Below are 15,880 nucleotides of genomic sequence, written 5' to 3'. Positions count from 1 at the left end.
GGTTTGGGACCCGAACTTACAGAAGAAGATTCCTACACGTAATCCAGGTTTGCCACACCTAACCAAAAGAGAAACAGGGGTCTGGGACTCACATACATTGAGGAAGGACTTTTGGCAAGTTGTCTTCTTCGTGGCAGTACCTGGCAGGAGAGTGAACCAGGTCTGCCAAAATCAAAGCCTAGGAGGGGTAAGAGGAAGGGAGACATTACCTCTGGCGTTGTGAACTGTGAAAGTAAGCCTGAGAAAGGCCAGGGGAAGCAAGCCATTCCCCCGGTCATGCAAACTGTAAAATAAAGCCGGGAGAAAGGCCAGAGAAGGGCGTCATTCCCCCTGGCAGTGCGTATTACCTGAAAAGGGCCAGGAAAAGGGTGGCATTCCCCCTGGCAGTGTGAACTGTGAAAGCAAACTGGAGAAAGACCAGCGGAAGGGAGACATTTTCCCTGTCACTGTGAAACCTAAAGAAGGTTAGGGGGAGTGAGTCATCAGGGGAAGGACATGTGACTAATATGTGGATGTCGTCACTTCTCCCCGATGGGGGAAACCCTTTCCAGGAGGCAAGGAGGTGAGGCCGCAACCCGAGAGTGCCCCTGGGTGTGGTACTCAGCGGGAGGATCACATGGGGAGAGACTCCCCCTTTAGGGACAAGGACGACGAACCAAGGGGAATACAATATACCAACCCTCCACCCACCCCCTGTACGTCCTCTTACCCATAGACCACAAACCTCTAGGTATGTCTCTGAGATACTAGAATGAAGAAGACCTGCAGAGTCCTTATGAGAATTGGAATGGGCAGTCTAGATGTTAGTGCACATCAAGAATAAGAAGGACAGACTTTCCTACTTGAGAGACCCTCCCTCGAGGAGCAATGAGCAGGGAAGCTGTACTTTGTGAGAAGGGGCTGCAAACTGGGTTGCCTACAAGAGAGATAGAGAAACCTTGAGAGCCGGCAAAGTGCGGAGAGCAGTGGGAACCTGAGAAACCTAAGAGGATCGGAGAAGCTGGAGAACTACAGAAAAGACAAAGAGGTCTGAGAATCCGGGGGCCTGACGGTCATAGCACACATGGGGGTGTCCTTTCCTGTGGGGACAGGCAACCATTGTTGGAGTTCTCCAGCCAGGGGAACTCAGTTGTGGAATGGCACCAAGGGAAGAACAGAGTCTGGTGAGAAGACGACAGAAGAGTGTTTTGCTTGCCCCAGGGGAGCCCGATGCTACAGATCCGACATAGCAGACGCGAGAGTGGAAAAGGCAATATGAGATGCAAAGAGAAGCAGGAAGCTCCAGAGACAATACGAAAAACAGGTTGAATAATTGCTTGGTTTGTGCTATGACGTATAACACACATTGACGCCAGTCACATGGCATTTCCGAAATGGTAGCTGTAATAATTGCAGATTTACATCTCCATGTACTTCCGGTACTATTGTAAGGAAGGCATGGTATCAACAGTAAGACAGACATAAGTGACCGCAGTTCAAGGGTGTTTATTGAACTTCAACAAGGGTGTGATAAACGCCCATCTAATCCTAAATCTACAGATGGGAGCAAGCTACGACCATCAAATAATAATAATGCAGTCCTGGTGGAGTCTCGTCCAAATAAAAGGGCCTATACTAAAAAAAAAAATGATCGCCAATCCTTACCTCTAAATACAAATAGTGTGGGGGGTAGTGTTGATGAAAAAGAAAGAAGTGTTCACAAAATATGTCAGGACATTCAGGCTGTTGGCCTCCCTTCCCAAGTTTTCAGAACACGACAAGGCAGTTCACTCGAGCAAAGCACACACTCTGGCTTCTCCAGCACGAGGACACAGTTCCATTACCAGAATCAGGGCCTCTCGTGCACAAGTCTCTTTACTTCAAAGTCTCTTGATACGGAGGGCCTGATGTACCAAAACAAAACTCAAAGTTCCTTTCCTTATTTTAAGCACTCAGTTCAGGTGATTCACCCTGGATCCCCCTAAGTCAGGCTCAGATCCCTTTTATATCACAATCATTACTGTGGATCCCCCTCTTGCAGGGCTCAGATACCCTTCTTACAATGTTTCTCGGGTGACTCATGGTTCACTCCGCATCCCCCTTAGGCGGGCTCAGATCCTTCCTCTTACACAATTAGTCTCCTCAGCCGTGCTCGGACCAAACTAGTTGCATCAAACTATCAAAGACTTTTAAATGTGCACAGGGTTTAGCTAGACCCGTTGCAGGACCACTTCAATCTCAAAATTCCACTTTTCAGTGTCGCCAACCAGTTCGATACCTAACAGAAACCTTCGAATGAGCACCATGTGGCGCCGGACCACTCTGTCTGCGGTATCTTTCTTGGCCTCCAAAGTTCACTCACTCCTCTGGTTTTCAATTATATTCACATCGCTCGTCCCACATGTTTCACACACTGATCCCTTTAGATTTCTTCATACATGCTGCTTGCAATCTTGGTTTTAATACATGCTGGTCTGGTATCAGTCTCTCTGACTCACCGGCTGCTCTGTCTTTACTGGCGCTGCTTTGATATAGGAGCCAAGAACAGTACCACAGTGGCAAACGCTCCTCCCCACTTTGTTATCAATGTGTGAGGACCCCGGGTACCTCCGACACACAATACAGGTTTCTTCAGCTTTAATCCCAGGTCTTAGGTTTCTTATTTTCCAAGGTTCACAAAAGTAACGGTCTGAAAAGGTCCAGGTCACTTCGCTCCTTGCAACCCTTTCTGATCTCGCTGTATTACTCCTCGTAGTAAACTGCCATCTTGGAACTGCTGCTTACTTGTGTGCTGTGCCTTGCTCAGAGTGTGCTTTCGTGCTCCGCCTTTTATCAATGTGGGGAAGTGTGATGGAAGTCAGGTATGTATAATGATCAGTAATTGCCTGACCATGTCTCACCATTGTATCGTGACATGTCAGGTATACGGCTCTGGTGTTAGTCCATTTTTCTCATGGTGAGCTGTCTGTGAGAAAGTGTTCGTGTCGGGAAAGGGGTGACTGTGGGGGGTTGAGTTCCTAAGTATCCTACCTGATGGGATGGGGAACAGGTGTTACAGGGAAGGGGATACTACGACTCACCGTCCGGTGTCCACTCCCCTAAGACCCTCCCATCCAGGGGATCCTCCCACACTGGTCCACCCCAGGAACTGGATCCAAAAGCAATGGCCGTGTCCTGGCCACCTGGATGACAGATCCCCGGGAACTAGCGGGTGTGACACCTTCAGGTTTCTCACACTATTAACAATAAAAATGGACTTTAAGAATCCATACTACAAGCAACAGCAATAATGCGATCTACGCAATAAAAATAATATTGGAAAAACCTTTAGGCCAGTGAAAACCAAGATCACTGAACATAGGTCTAGGATTAGGATGCAGACTCTCACATCGCCACTGGTTGCCCATTTTTAGCAGAGAAACATGGCCCGGATAATCTTAAATGGTGGGCAATTAAAATATTTTGGGAATGACAGACAGAATACCTCCACCAAACTTGCCCAACCAGAACAATGGTGGATGGATCATACTCTGAGTTATATAAATGGGATTAATAACCAGGATGAACAGAACCAGTCTATTTGAATATCATTAACAGGGCTGGCTCCTTTCAGTTTATTGGTTTGCCAACTGTAGAGTTCTATAATAGGAGGTGAGAGCAGTTAGTTACACCACGTGCACATGATTTCCCTGACCTGTTCTCGCTAGCTTATTCACAAGCCAGCCTGGAGTATTTTTCCTATTATAGTGTCCTCATACCGAGTGTTAACTGGAGAGGTTTCACAACAGGAGGCACGAGCAGCTAGTTAAATTTTGAGGATACGAGTTCCCTGAACTGTTCTCCTTGACTGATTTTCTAGTCTGCCTGGAGTATTTTGTTATCCTACAGTAGTGTCATTTGGACTCTCTGAGTGGCTTTCAACAGACAATGCTTTGCATTGAAGTTTTGGCTTTTACTTGGAAGCTCTGAGTGCCTAATGTTGCACCATGTTGTGACATTTAAACTGCGTACATACAGAATGACGCTGTTCTAATGGAACAGAATTCTGTTCAATCAGTGAATAAACACCATTGTGTATGTATTTTTCACTAGCCGAGAACATCATGGTGTTTTCCTCACTTGTTATAGTTATTAGGCAATCTAGTGGGTAGACGCCCTGTTCTGAACATCAATAAAGATCACACTATAGACAAAACATGGGGCCTCATTACAACTCAGGTATTAGCTGTGGCGGTAAAAACGGCAGGCTGCCACTGGAGTTTCAAATTTTTCCAGCACCTGGCTTCCCGGAATTATCGGGGTATTACGACACTGGTGTTCCGGGAAGTCTGCACTGGAAAATGATATTTCCCATTTGAGTCCCATAGGACTCAATGGGAATGGGGAAGACGGTAGCACCGGCACCACTCATAATGGTGCCGGTGCTACTGTCAAAATCTGCGGCCCGGTGCTTTCCACCCGCCAGGTCAGACCTGGCGGGCGGGAGGGCATCTGGCCCGCAAACTTGGGGCCTCATTACGGGTTGGGGAAATACCGGGCCATTCCGACCTAGGAGGGCCCGGTATTTCCCCATTCAAGGAAGCCGGACCCGGTACATCCCCATTCTCATTTGAGCCCCCATAAGGCTCAATGGGAATGGGGAGCATGCTAACAACGGGCCCGTTAATGACGGGCCGTTGTTTGCATGCTGGGCTGCTCCCGGGACCCGCTAAGGACGTCTGGTAAAACCAGGCGTCCTGAGCGGGTCCCGCGAGCGGGCCTCGTAATGAGGCGTTATGGGGTTAACAGCACTGGTAGCTCTACCGGCGCCGTTAACCCCATAACGCCAGGGTCGTAATGAGGCCCTTGTACTCTGCCGGTCCGGTAACAACAGTGCCGGCACCATTTGTACCGGACCGGCAGGGTCGTAATTACCCCCACGGTCTTTGCACAAAGCTGTGATGTCCGTATGTTAGGTGACTAATTGTATAACATGGTGCTTGCTAATTCAGTTGAACGCACACAGTGGACATATGCTTTCTAGATAATCCGTGCGTTGGTTCATTGATGGGATAACTTTAAATAGAACAACGATAAATAAGGTATGTATTCTTTCAGATGGCGTGTTTCTATCGAATAAATACATACAATCTTGTTCCTTCCTTCATTATGGATGGTACGTTCCCCTTTCAGCAGAGAACGGTATTGTTTATGCATACGTTCGTTTTTTCAACTTTAGGTGCCTGTGTGGGTGAACGTGCCATTTTTGTAATGGTACATTAAAGGAATGCTTTTTGGAAAAGCTGTGATGTTGACAGTCTGGGTGGCACACTTACTAGGACATATATGGATACACCATTTGCACAACATGACGCAAGGTCTAACTAATTGAATGTGCGTCTGATATTACGAGTTTCAGATACGTGGAATCTAGTGCGCTAGTATTTTAAATGAGATAATTTGCATAGTTTGGCGTCCGCCGACTGGCTCCCATGTGGAATGACTACTGGTGTTTGTGGTATACATACAGTAAGCACTGGGATCCATGCAATTTGGAGGAAAGACACTGGGCCTAATTACAAGATTTGCTGTAAGCAAAAAAGGAAGGCGGAATGGTAATACCGGCATGGAGTACCGGTCCAGGCCATTACGAGCCGAAAACCCGGCATTACCGCCATCGTCTGTACCATGCCCCTTCTTACCGGCATGCGCGCGTTCACGTGCCCCTCGTGGCGACAATACCGGGATGGCTCGAACAGGAGGACACCACAAGTCATGCAGGCATGCACCTACCGGCATCCAGAAGGCGGTAAATAGGGTCAGGACGATGCCGGTATTACAGGCATCGCGGATCACCCGTAAATAGCAACCTGCTGTGTATCCAACTGCTACAGGTGCATACAATCACCACAGGTGGAGGCAATGAAGCCTGTCCCAGCACAAAAGGAGCACGCCCACACACCACACCCCTTCCTACACCAAAATGATCCCACTTGCTGTTGTAATCTTGGGGCTGGAGGACATGCCTGTATTGCTACACCAGCAACAACAACAACAGGCACCACAGAGGAGATGCAGGAGGAGAAGGAGGGTGAGACAGGCCCAGCAAGTTCCACCAGTGCAGGCAGTGGTACCACGTAGGCTGCGACCAATCCCTTGCATCAGAGCCAGTCCATACAACCTAAGCCCTGTGCAGATCCATACAACCTAACCCCTGTGCAGATCCACACCCTGTACCGGCTGGCCCGGGACACCATCACCACCATTGTGGACATGATACACGACGACATTGTCAGCCTGATTGAAATCCGCACTGCCATCTCCCCTCTACTGAAGGTAGTTTCTGTGCTCCACATCCTGGCCGCAGGCACCTACCAGCACACAGTGGGGCAGCTGCATGGCATATCACAACCTTTCTTTTCAGCATTCTGACCCAAGTGCTGGATGCCCTCCTGAAGCACGCAAGCAACCACATATCCCTACCACGGACTGCCCAGGAGCTCGCTGACATTAAAGTTGGCTTCCATGCAGTGGCAGGCATGTCCAATTGCATCGGTGCCTTTGACTGCACCCATGTTGAATTGGTGGTCCCTCATGCCATGGAGGTGGTGTACCGCAATCATAAGCTATACCACTCCATCAATGTGCAGATGGTATGTGACTCTAGCAAGATGAACACACATTGTTGTGCCTGATTTCCCGGATCCACTCATGATGCTATTGTGCTGCGGAGCTCCTTGCTACCCCGTTACATGGAGCGACATGCTAGACGATGTGCCTGGCTGCTTGGTAAGTCGCCTGACAGGCCCATGGCAGTGCAGTGGGGGGGATGCATACACCACCTGGGTGGGATTGGGGGGATGCATACTCCACCTTGGTGAGATTGGTGGGGGGGATGTATACTCCACCTGGGTGAGATTGGGGGGGAATGCATACTCCACCTGGGTGAGATTGGGTGGTGAGTGGACAATTCACATACAGCAAAACACTATGGCCCTAAACATCCCAACCTGAACATGACACATCAATGCCATACATAAGACCAATTCTGCAGTGCAGTGGGGGGGTGCATACTCCACCTGGGTGCGATTGGGGGGATGCATACTCCACCTGGGTGGGATTGGGGGGATGTATTATCCACCTGGGTGAGATTGGGGGAATGCATACACCTCCTGGGTGAGATTAGGGGGGATGCATACTCCACATTGGTGGGATTGGTGGGGGGGATGTATACTCCACCTGGGTGAGATTGGGGGGGATTGGGTGGTGAGTGGACAATTCACATACAGCAAAACACTGTGGCCCTAAACATCCCAGCCTGAACATGACACATCAATGCCATACATAAAACCAATGCTGCACACCAATGCCAATATGCCAGATGTACAAGCAGGCCACATCCCTTGACGCGTCAACTGCACATCATCTGAGCATACCCTCTGCAACACAATCCAGCAACATGCAGTGAGTATGCATAACGGACATGACTGCAGCAAAGCCCAACACAGGACATGCACCCATGAGTGGCCACAAAGAAATCCCACCGAGGGAATACACTGATTGTCACGGGCCCACCACCACAGTTGTGCTGCATGTCACCATGGGAATGGCAACTGATGGATGACAAATCATGATGACACCTGTGCCAATGCTGCTAGTGGGAATAGATACAGAGTACTATACATCAACAATATGGGTGCAAATACATTATTCGCAATCCACAGTACATCTGCAACAGCATGCAAGTGAACACCCTGCATCATCTGGGCAAGGCAATCCACACCTGCAGACCATAGTAAAGCACACATTGCGACAAATGAACCTGTGTGCATACATCCAGGGACATGTGCATGTCAACACCAAATAGCTGCAGGCATGACAGTGTCATGTCAGTAATCGACTCACACATACCTCATTGTGCTCCCATGCAGGTGATGCTGGCTATCCCTTGAAACCGTGGCTCCTTACCCCTGTTCGGAACCCACAGAACAGGTACGGAGAGGACTACAATTGGGCACATACCCGTACCCGTGTTGTGATTGAGCAGACCTTTGGCCTGTTGAAGGCACGGTTCCGCTGCCTCAGCAGGTCTGGTGGAGCACTCCTTTACGAGCCTGAGAAGGTGGGAAAGATCACCATGGTCTGTGCTATGCTGCACAACATGTGCATCCGGAGAAACGTACCACTGCCACCTGACATTGACCTGCATGCACCGAGTGAGGATGGAGGAGAAGCAGCACCCCTACCAGGTCGCGATGCACAAGATGGCCGTGCTGTGCGCCAATCAGTGATTGACGATTTCATCTGAGACACTGGGATGCTGATGGTCCTGGTTTAGTGCTTCACTGGGCACTGGGATTGTGTGCATATGGACACAGGGTGTGTGGGGAGTTGGGCACTGTGCACTGTCATGAATTGAATAAACACACACAAAATGAAAAATGTCCAAGCATGATATGATATTGCACACAACAGACGTATTGAAAATTAAACACATTTGTAGTTGAACCCTCCACTTCACACACACCCTCCCAACACCCCAAACACCCCCAACACCCCATACCCCCTCCCCCAACACCCCATATCCCCTCCCCCATTGACATCCCACACCTGATGAGCTAATCATGTTTTTCCTCAAGATGCAGTCAGCACATGCAGGGTGGTCCTGCTAGTGGCGGCCTCTCTTTTGTTCTGGGGGCTGCATGTCTGTGTGGCATGCGCTGCGCCTGGTCAAGCGCACACGGCTTGTTGGAGCCGAGCTGGCAGGTGTGCTGGATGGAGTAGAGGTGGCTGCCTGTGCATCTGTTGGTGCAGGACGTTGCTGCTGCAGTTGTTCGACAATCCTGCCCAGGACCTTGATCACTGCTGCTAGTCTGTCACGTATCACCATCGTGTTATTGTTCATGGCAAGGATGTTTGCAGTATTGGCACCACAAATTTCCCAGAGGGTCAATTGCCCCTCCGCTACGTACTGCCTGACCAGCTCTATCATCCAATCTTGGCAGGCCTCCATCCTCGTGATGTGGGCCGCCTCCATGTCACCGGTGGCTGTGGAGGTTGACGGGGCAGATGCAGGGTGGCCCAATGCAGGGCTGTCCTCTGATGGGGACCAAGGATGTGGACTTCCCAGTACTCCGGACTGGTGTTGATTGGGGCTGACTGGGGTGCCCTGTGTGGTGTGCAGGGGGGAGTGCTGGGAGGTGGCCTGGGGGCTCGGGTATGTGCACATTCCCCATGGAGGTTGCCGTCCATGTCAGATTGTTCTTCAACGTGGCCCTCTACATCGCTAAGGGGGGCTGAGGCAGCTACCTCCCCGATTGAGTTGGTGGCAGCAGACTGTGCGGATCCGCTTCAGCTTCCACAACAGTGGACAACTCCGGAGTGGCTGTGTCGTCTGGTGGTGTCTCGGTTGTTTTTTGCTTCTCCAGTGGCTTGCCCTGTACTGCTGGTGCTGGCCTGTGTGGCAGTCTGGGCATTGATGTTGCCCTGGAGGTAGATGGTCTTGTGCCTTCTTGGTTGGGCCTGGATCCCCTGGAGGGTGTTGTGGTCTGTGCAGCAGCCTCCTGGCCTTCACTGTTAGCATCTGTGCCTGTGGGGGACCAAGAGAGGCAGGGCATCAGTGATGGTGGTACGTGCATGATGCATACATTGGTGTTGTTCAGTTGTTCACGTTTGATGCATTGCATACTTGTAGGTGTGACACACAGGGTGCTTGCAATAGAGGGGCCATATTGGCATACGTCGAGTACTCTCCTTTTTGCACTGATGTGTGCTGTGTGGCCTACCATTGTATTGTGGTTTGCGTGATGTGTGATATTTGATGTTTTGCTGTGTGTTGGGTGTCTATTGGTTATGGAATTGGCATGCAGCACGCATATCAATGTGCAGTGTGTGGACCAGCATCTGAACATGGATCTGCTAATGTGTGTATGATGGGCCCTGCATTGCCTTGGTTCACTTTCACATTAGTTGTGCTACGTCATGCTTTGGTTCTCTGTGGTTTGTGGGGACACTCACCTCCATCTGCCGATAACGGCACCCCCAACTCCATGTCTCCAAATCCCTCTACCGACTCCATGCTGATGGTGCTGTTACAAGTCTCCTCCCACCTTTTTCAGTTTTGTTTGAGAGTGGTCCCCACCCCCTGTTGCCAGGCCCTCCCTGCGGTTGGCAGACAGGATGTTGCGAACGTGGAGACGTAGGTCGTCCCACCATTTCTTTACGTCCTTCACAGTGCGGGTGGTGGTGCCAACTGCAGTGACCTTCCTTGCCACCTCCTCCCAGATTTCTTTTTTCCGGAGTTGGGTTGGGCGCCTTAGGTCTGTTGCAAAAACTTCATCTGCATGGGCAACCAGCGTGTCAGCTAACATATTTAGCTCTCCATCAGAGAACCTCTTCTTGCGCAGGCAGGGGGTGGATTTCCTAGTAGCCTTGGACATTTTCTGGTGATTTGGCCTGCTCTCAACTCAGTACCAATGCTGTGTTCGGAGGATTGCCATGGATTGTGTCTTTTAAGGTGGCCGCCGGCGTATTCCCCGTTCTGGCGCAATGACGTTACTTCCGGGTCCGGTATTACGAGCCCGGTATTAACATGATGGTATTGCCGGGTATGTTATTTAGGGGTTGCTCCTGGGCGGAGGTGGTATCAGCGGGTTCCGTGATGCCGCTACCAGAGGCTTGGGGGGTCTTTAGCGGCATGGCGGTGCAGCCATTACTGGCAAGGGTAGTTCGCACGTGCTCGCGCTCTCATAATCAGCCGCTATTTGTGGAATTGAGGGAACACGGACGCGCTACTACCACCATGCCGGTAATGACTGTGTTTTTACCGTGATTCTCATAATGAGGCCCGCTGTTGCATAGCTATTTTTAAATCTAACATCTTGTTTGCACATTGTTGTAGATGTTCCAGCTAGTGTCTGTGTAAAATCATAGCACACAATGGGCCTCATTAGGACCCAGGCGGTAAGGGGTTTACGGCGGCGTAAACAGCGCCGACTCTTACCGCCTGATTCTGAGGTCCCTTAGCGCCATGGAGGATTTAACACCTGCTTTTAGCAGGTGTTAAAATCCCTGGCGCTAAGGGACCTTGTTGTTAATTACGCCACCGTAAATTACGGTGGCGTAATTAACGCCTTCCCCACTCCCATTATGCCCTATAGGGCAAAAATGGGAATGGGGAAGGGTAAATGGGGATTGGGGGACTTACCGCCCCGCCAACCTCGGAATGGGGCGGTAAGTCCGCCAACCACCATGGCGTAAACATAGTTTACGCCATGGTGGTAAAGGTACGACCCAGGCGGTAACTTACCGCCTGGGTCGTAATGAGGCCCAATGAATGTTTGGCTCTAGAATGCCCGGCTGCCATGTGGACAGGGAATTCAGTTGAGGTATGTGTGGTTCAGTGTTTGATCAGCCTTGCTTATGCATGCACTGTAAATTTGACTGTTTTGATGATAACCTGAGATTAGTTACCCTAGTTTTTCGTTATGTCGTTGCAGAACAAGCTTATCCTGCCAACACAGTTATAACGAAGGAGGAGTCCACGTTAGGAGTTTAAATGAGATATAATGGTAATCGTCTTCTCCTTGTACATAATAGGGGCATTATAATTGGGGAATGGTTGAAAGGCAGAGGGAAGATTAGATTTCTAATTGTTTGTTTCTTGTGTTTTATTAGAACCAAAGTGGGAACAGTCATGTTGGTTGGAGTTAAAGATTATTGCTGGAAGATGCATATCAAGGATACCCTGCCGACACAGTTAGGTCCCGAGGAAGGCGGACATCATTTCGTTTTTTGATTTAAATGATTGCCCCGTCGAAACTAGGAGGGAAGGTTCACACTAGGCCATAGGGAACAATTTAGATGCAACTTTGTTCCTTGAAACACCCGCTAGTTGACTATTGTGCAGAGTTATCCATTGTGACTTTGCAAATTAAGTCTGGATACATATTTGCATTTATGTCAAGACACATTGTTTTGATCATTGTTTAGAATTTTGTTTTGTGTTTTTGCAAATTAAGCCTGGATACATATTTGCATTTATTATAAGAAATACTGTTTTGCACATGGCAATTCTTAGACCATTTGTGCAATCATGCAAGGCTAAATAATTGGCCCAAAATACTGTGGGTCTTTCGCATGAATTTACACATTGGTGTAAATTTGCACAATTTTAGCGGCTTTTGCACATTGTTTGTTTGTTTTTGCAAATTTGCACAATTGACTGCTGGTTTGCTTTTTGTGTAAAATATTGTTTGTTAAGGTCTAAAATATTTTTATGTAGCCATCAAATGATTTGTATCATATTTGTATATTTAAGAAACCTGATTCTATGAATTAAGTCATTTTGTATTGATTCCCTCGTCTGGACTATTAAATTGTTCCTTGCTTAGCCCCAGCAGATGAATTATTCTTAAATAACATTGGAATAACCATAACGTTTCTCACGAGGCAACATTTGTGCAGTTCTTTACTAGTCGAGAGGACTAACGGATTTATTAAAGGAGCACTACAGCTGGCCAGAGCCTCAGGCATGGACCCGTACAAGACGGTAAAGGAGGATATTGAGGCCCCTTGACTTACGTTAAACTGAACCACAAATTTGTCACCGTTCCACATGCTGTGAGAAAGAAGAGCAGAGTCTTCACTAGTACCCCCATGGTTAAATAAACTCAGAGAAGATGAGAAGGTGGCCATGGAGGAAGTCTTATGGAGGATTAAGAAGAGTATAGACCATGAAGAGCAGAAGTGGCAGGAGGAGAGCTGTCCAGCAGACAGAAGAGCAGCTAGGAGACATGATCAAAATGTGCCTGCCTCATAAGGATCAAGTAACTGGATCAAGGTCCAGCAAACCGATTCAGGTGGGGCGAAAAGGAGAAAATCATGTATGCACCCAAGATGACAAACGATGGAACCTGGAAAGGGTTGGGTGTACCAAAGGACGGCAGAGAGACCAAAAGAACCTTGAGAAAGAGATCCCAATGAGCGAGAAAGAAAGGACACTAGGGTGCCCAAAGCAAGTGACATAGAACCTGTGAGAGAGAGCACCTTTGCGATGGAAGAGAACAGTTCCAGCATAGGAGGTGAAAGACGCAGAAATTACTTGGTAGAAGGAATCTGCAGGAGAACATCAGCTACAGAGTTGCCTGTCAGAGAGAGTCCCGAAGGGCCCGCCAGGTATGAAGACTACACGATGGAATGGGACATCCCTGCTCAACCAAAGGAGGTATGTGGCGAGCGTGTCTCGTGAGAGGATTTGACACCGGAGAGAGAGAGGGAGAGAGAGAGAGAGAGAGAGAGAGAGAGATCACGCGAGTGAAGGAGCGGCATGAGCCGCGAGGAGACATATCCCTGGCGTTCTTTATTGAGAGGACCTTATAGGACTAAAGGAGCCTCCTCCTGGCTTGCCATTTATCATATAGACTGGCATTGACAGTGAAGCAACTGTTTATCATTTTGGAGGATTGCAAATAAAGCAACCTTTCTACTTTAAACCCACTGCGGCTACACATAATTTCACTACAAGTTAACTTGAGGAAAAAAACGGAGAAGTGCTCTCTGAACGTGACCAACGTGGTCCCAGGTGCTTAGGAACATCACTAACAGTCTCACGCACCCACAACCTCCCTTGCCAATATCTTTTATGCACAGGCAAAAAACCTACAAACGCTGCAGGCTGCACACTGCACCGCTACCTCCCTCCCCCCACTCAGCGTTCTGAACTCCACAAAGCCGGACTGCAGGAGCAGGCCGATACATAAGGGTTACTGCCAAACTCGTGATGAGGCCCACATGGCGCAAGAAAGCGGGGGTGGGGAAATGTAAAAGTCCAGCAGTATAATGACATGTCACCCCACTCATTCTATATAGGAGAATCACAGTGAAAACCAAATCATCCATGGACTGTGCTCATCAGTATAAAAACATTGAATGCAGCAGATAAACGGGGCGATTAGAAAAACGCATGCATGTTTTAATACCTCGTAGCTCAATTAGGCAAACATACGGTAAATGTTGCTGCTTAAATTCTGACAGCACCAGCCAATTCCTTACTTGGGCTGTTCGGGATGCGAAGTTGCATTGCTGCCCTTATTGTCAACTTCCAGTGGTGTTTTGTTTCAAAGTTACTATGGCCAGACTTGGGAATCGGCCAAAATGAGTCTTCGTAATTACATTTCAATAGGAGTATTCCCAGAGTTCTATATGGTCGCTGCATTTGTCGAACATTCTGCTTAACATTAAGGATTTACAGTCTCCGTTTCTGACTGCAGGTGCAGTTTTCTAAGCACAATATATACCATACTTTCAATGGCAGTCAGTTTATATTGTAGCTGGGTCGCAAAGGTTTGCTTCATAGGTTACTATGGGTTACTAGTTCCCATCTGAGAAACTGACCTTTGGTTGTTAGGGCCATTTCTCAATGGGAAATAACTCCTTTATTGTGAGTAGGCTAGTTCCCATTAGAGAAATTGCCCTTTTTGCCCCCTATTGGTAAGGTCCTGCATAATAAAGGATTTTAGATAATTCTCACGTCTCTGATGGGAAATATTTAATAGTATGATCATTTTATTGATGATAAGATAAGCTTTTACAACTATAGACCACTCCCTGCTGCAGAAAAGGATCCTTCTGTGCTTTAATAAATGTGGCCAATTTCTTTTTTTCAGAAAAGACTAGTTCCCATTAGACACGACCTTGTGGTTGTCCCAAGTTGGAGGTCTATGAGAAATAGCTGTTTCATTGTGAATAGGCTAGATCCCATTATACGCAAGGACCTTTCTGCTTCCTCAGGTTGGAAGTCTGTTTGACTAATGGGAAATAGCCTACTTCCCATTAGCAGCGCATTGAGACTAGAATAATGGTAAAAGGTGCTATATAAATGACTCCTACTACTACGTGGTGGAAGGTTCATGCGCTGTTCCACGGGTAATACTGATTTTAAGTCTGAGATTGGCATATCCTCCACTTCATTGTTTTTCTCATATCCACTTTTGGAGAAATATACACTGTCCAAAAAAAATATAGATCCTGAGAAAATGTTGAAGGGCATTTTTCCCAACTCCACTCAAGTTAGTATATGGGCCTCATTCCGAGTTGGGTGGTAAGGGAAAAATGATGCCGGTAAAGGAATACCGGCATCGTTTCCCTTTACGGCCCATTCTGACCCACCACACCGTTATTTACGGCGTCGTAAAGTACGATGCCGTAAATAGCGGTTTAGTGGCACGCGCACGACACGCCATGCCGTAATTAGCGGCATGGCGTAAACCGGAGCTGATCCCAAGTAAAGCGGACATGGAAAAAACGGCCTCCACAAGACCGCAAAGTACCTTACCGCCATGGAGTAAATACCGGCATCGCTGAGAAGGTGTAAAGGACCCTGAGCAGTGTTTCCAAGAGGAACAGGTGCACTCAATCAGCACAGGTGGAGGCAATGGAGTCTGGCACAGCACAAAAGGAGCACACCCACACACCACACCCCCTCCCACACCAAAATGATACCGATTGTAGCAGCATTCCTGGAGCTGGCGGCCCTGCTTGCAAGGCAAGAACAACTACAACAGCAACAACAACAACAACCACAGCCACCACCACAGAGGATACACAGGAGGAGAAGGAGGGTGAGACAGGGCCAGCATGCCCTACCGGTGCAGCCACCATTACCACGCCGGCAGCCCCCAATCCCCCGCATCAGAGCCACCCCTTCAACCTCACACCAGAGCAGATCCACACCCTGTACCGGCTTGACTGGGACACCATTACCAGCATAGTGGACATGATACATGATGATATCGTGAGCCGCATAGAAATACGCACTGCCATCCCCCCTCTACTGAAGGTAGTGTCTGTTCTCCACTTCCTTGCCACAGGCACCTACCAGCATACAGTGGGGCAAATGCATGGCATTTCTCAGCCCATATTT

Source organism: Ambystoma mexicanum, chromosome 2p, assembly GCF_040938575.1.
Source record: "Ambystoma mexicanum isolate Mex_15411 chromosome 2p, UKY_AmexF1_1, whole genome shotgun sequence".
NCBI lineage: Eukaryota > Metazoa > Chordata > Amphibia > Caudata > Ambystomatidae > Ambystoma > Ambystoma mexicanum.
Note: the sequence above shows the minus strand (reverse complement) of the source record.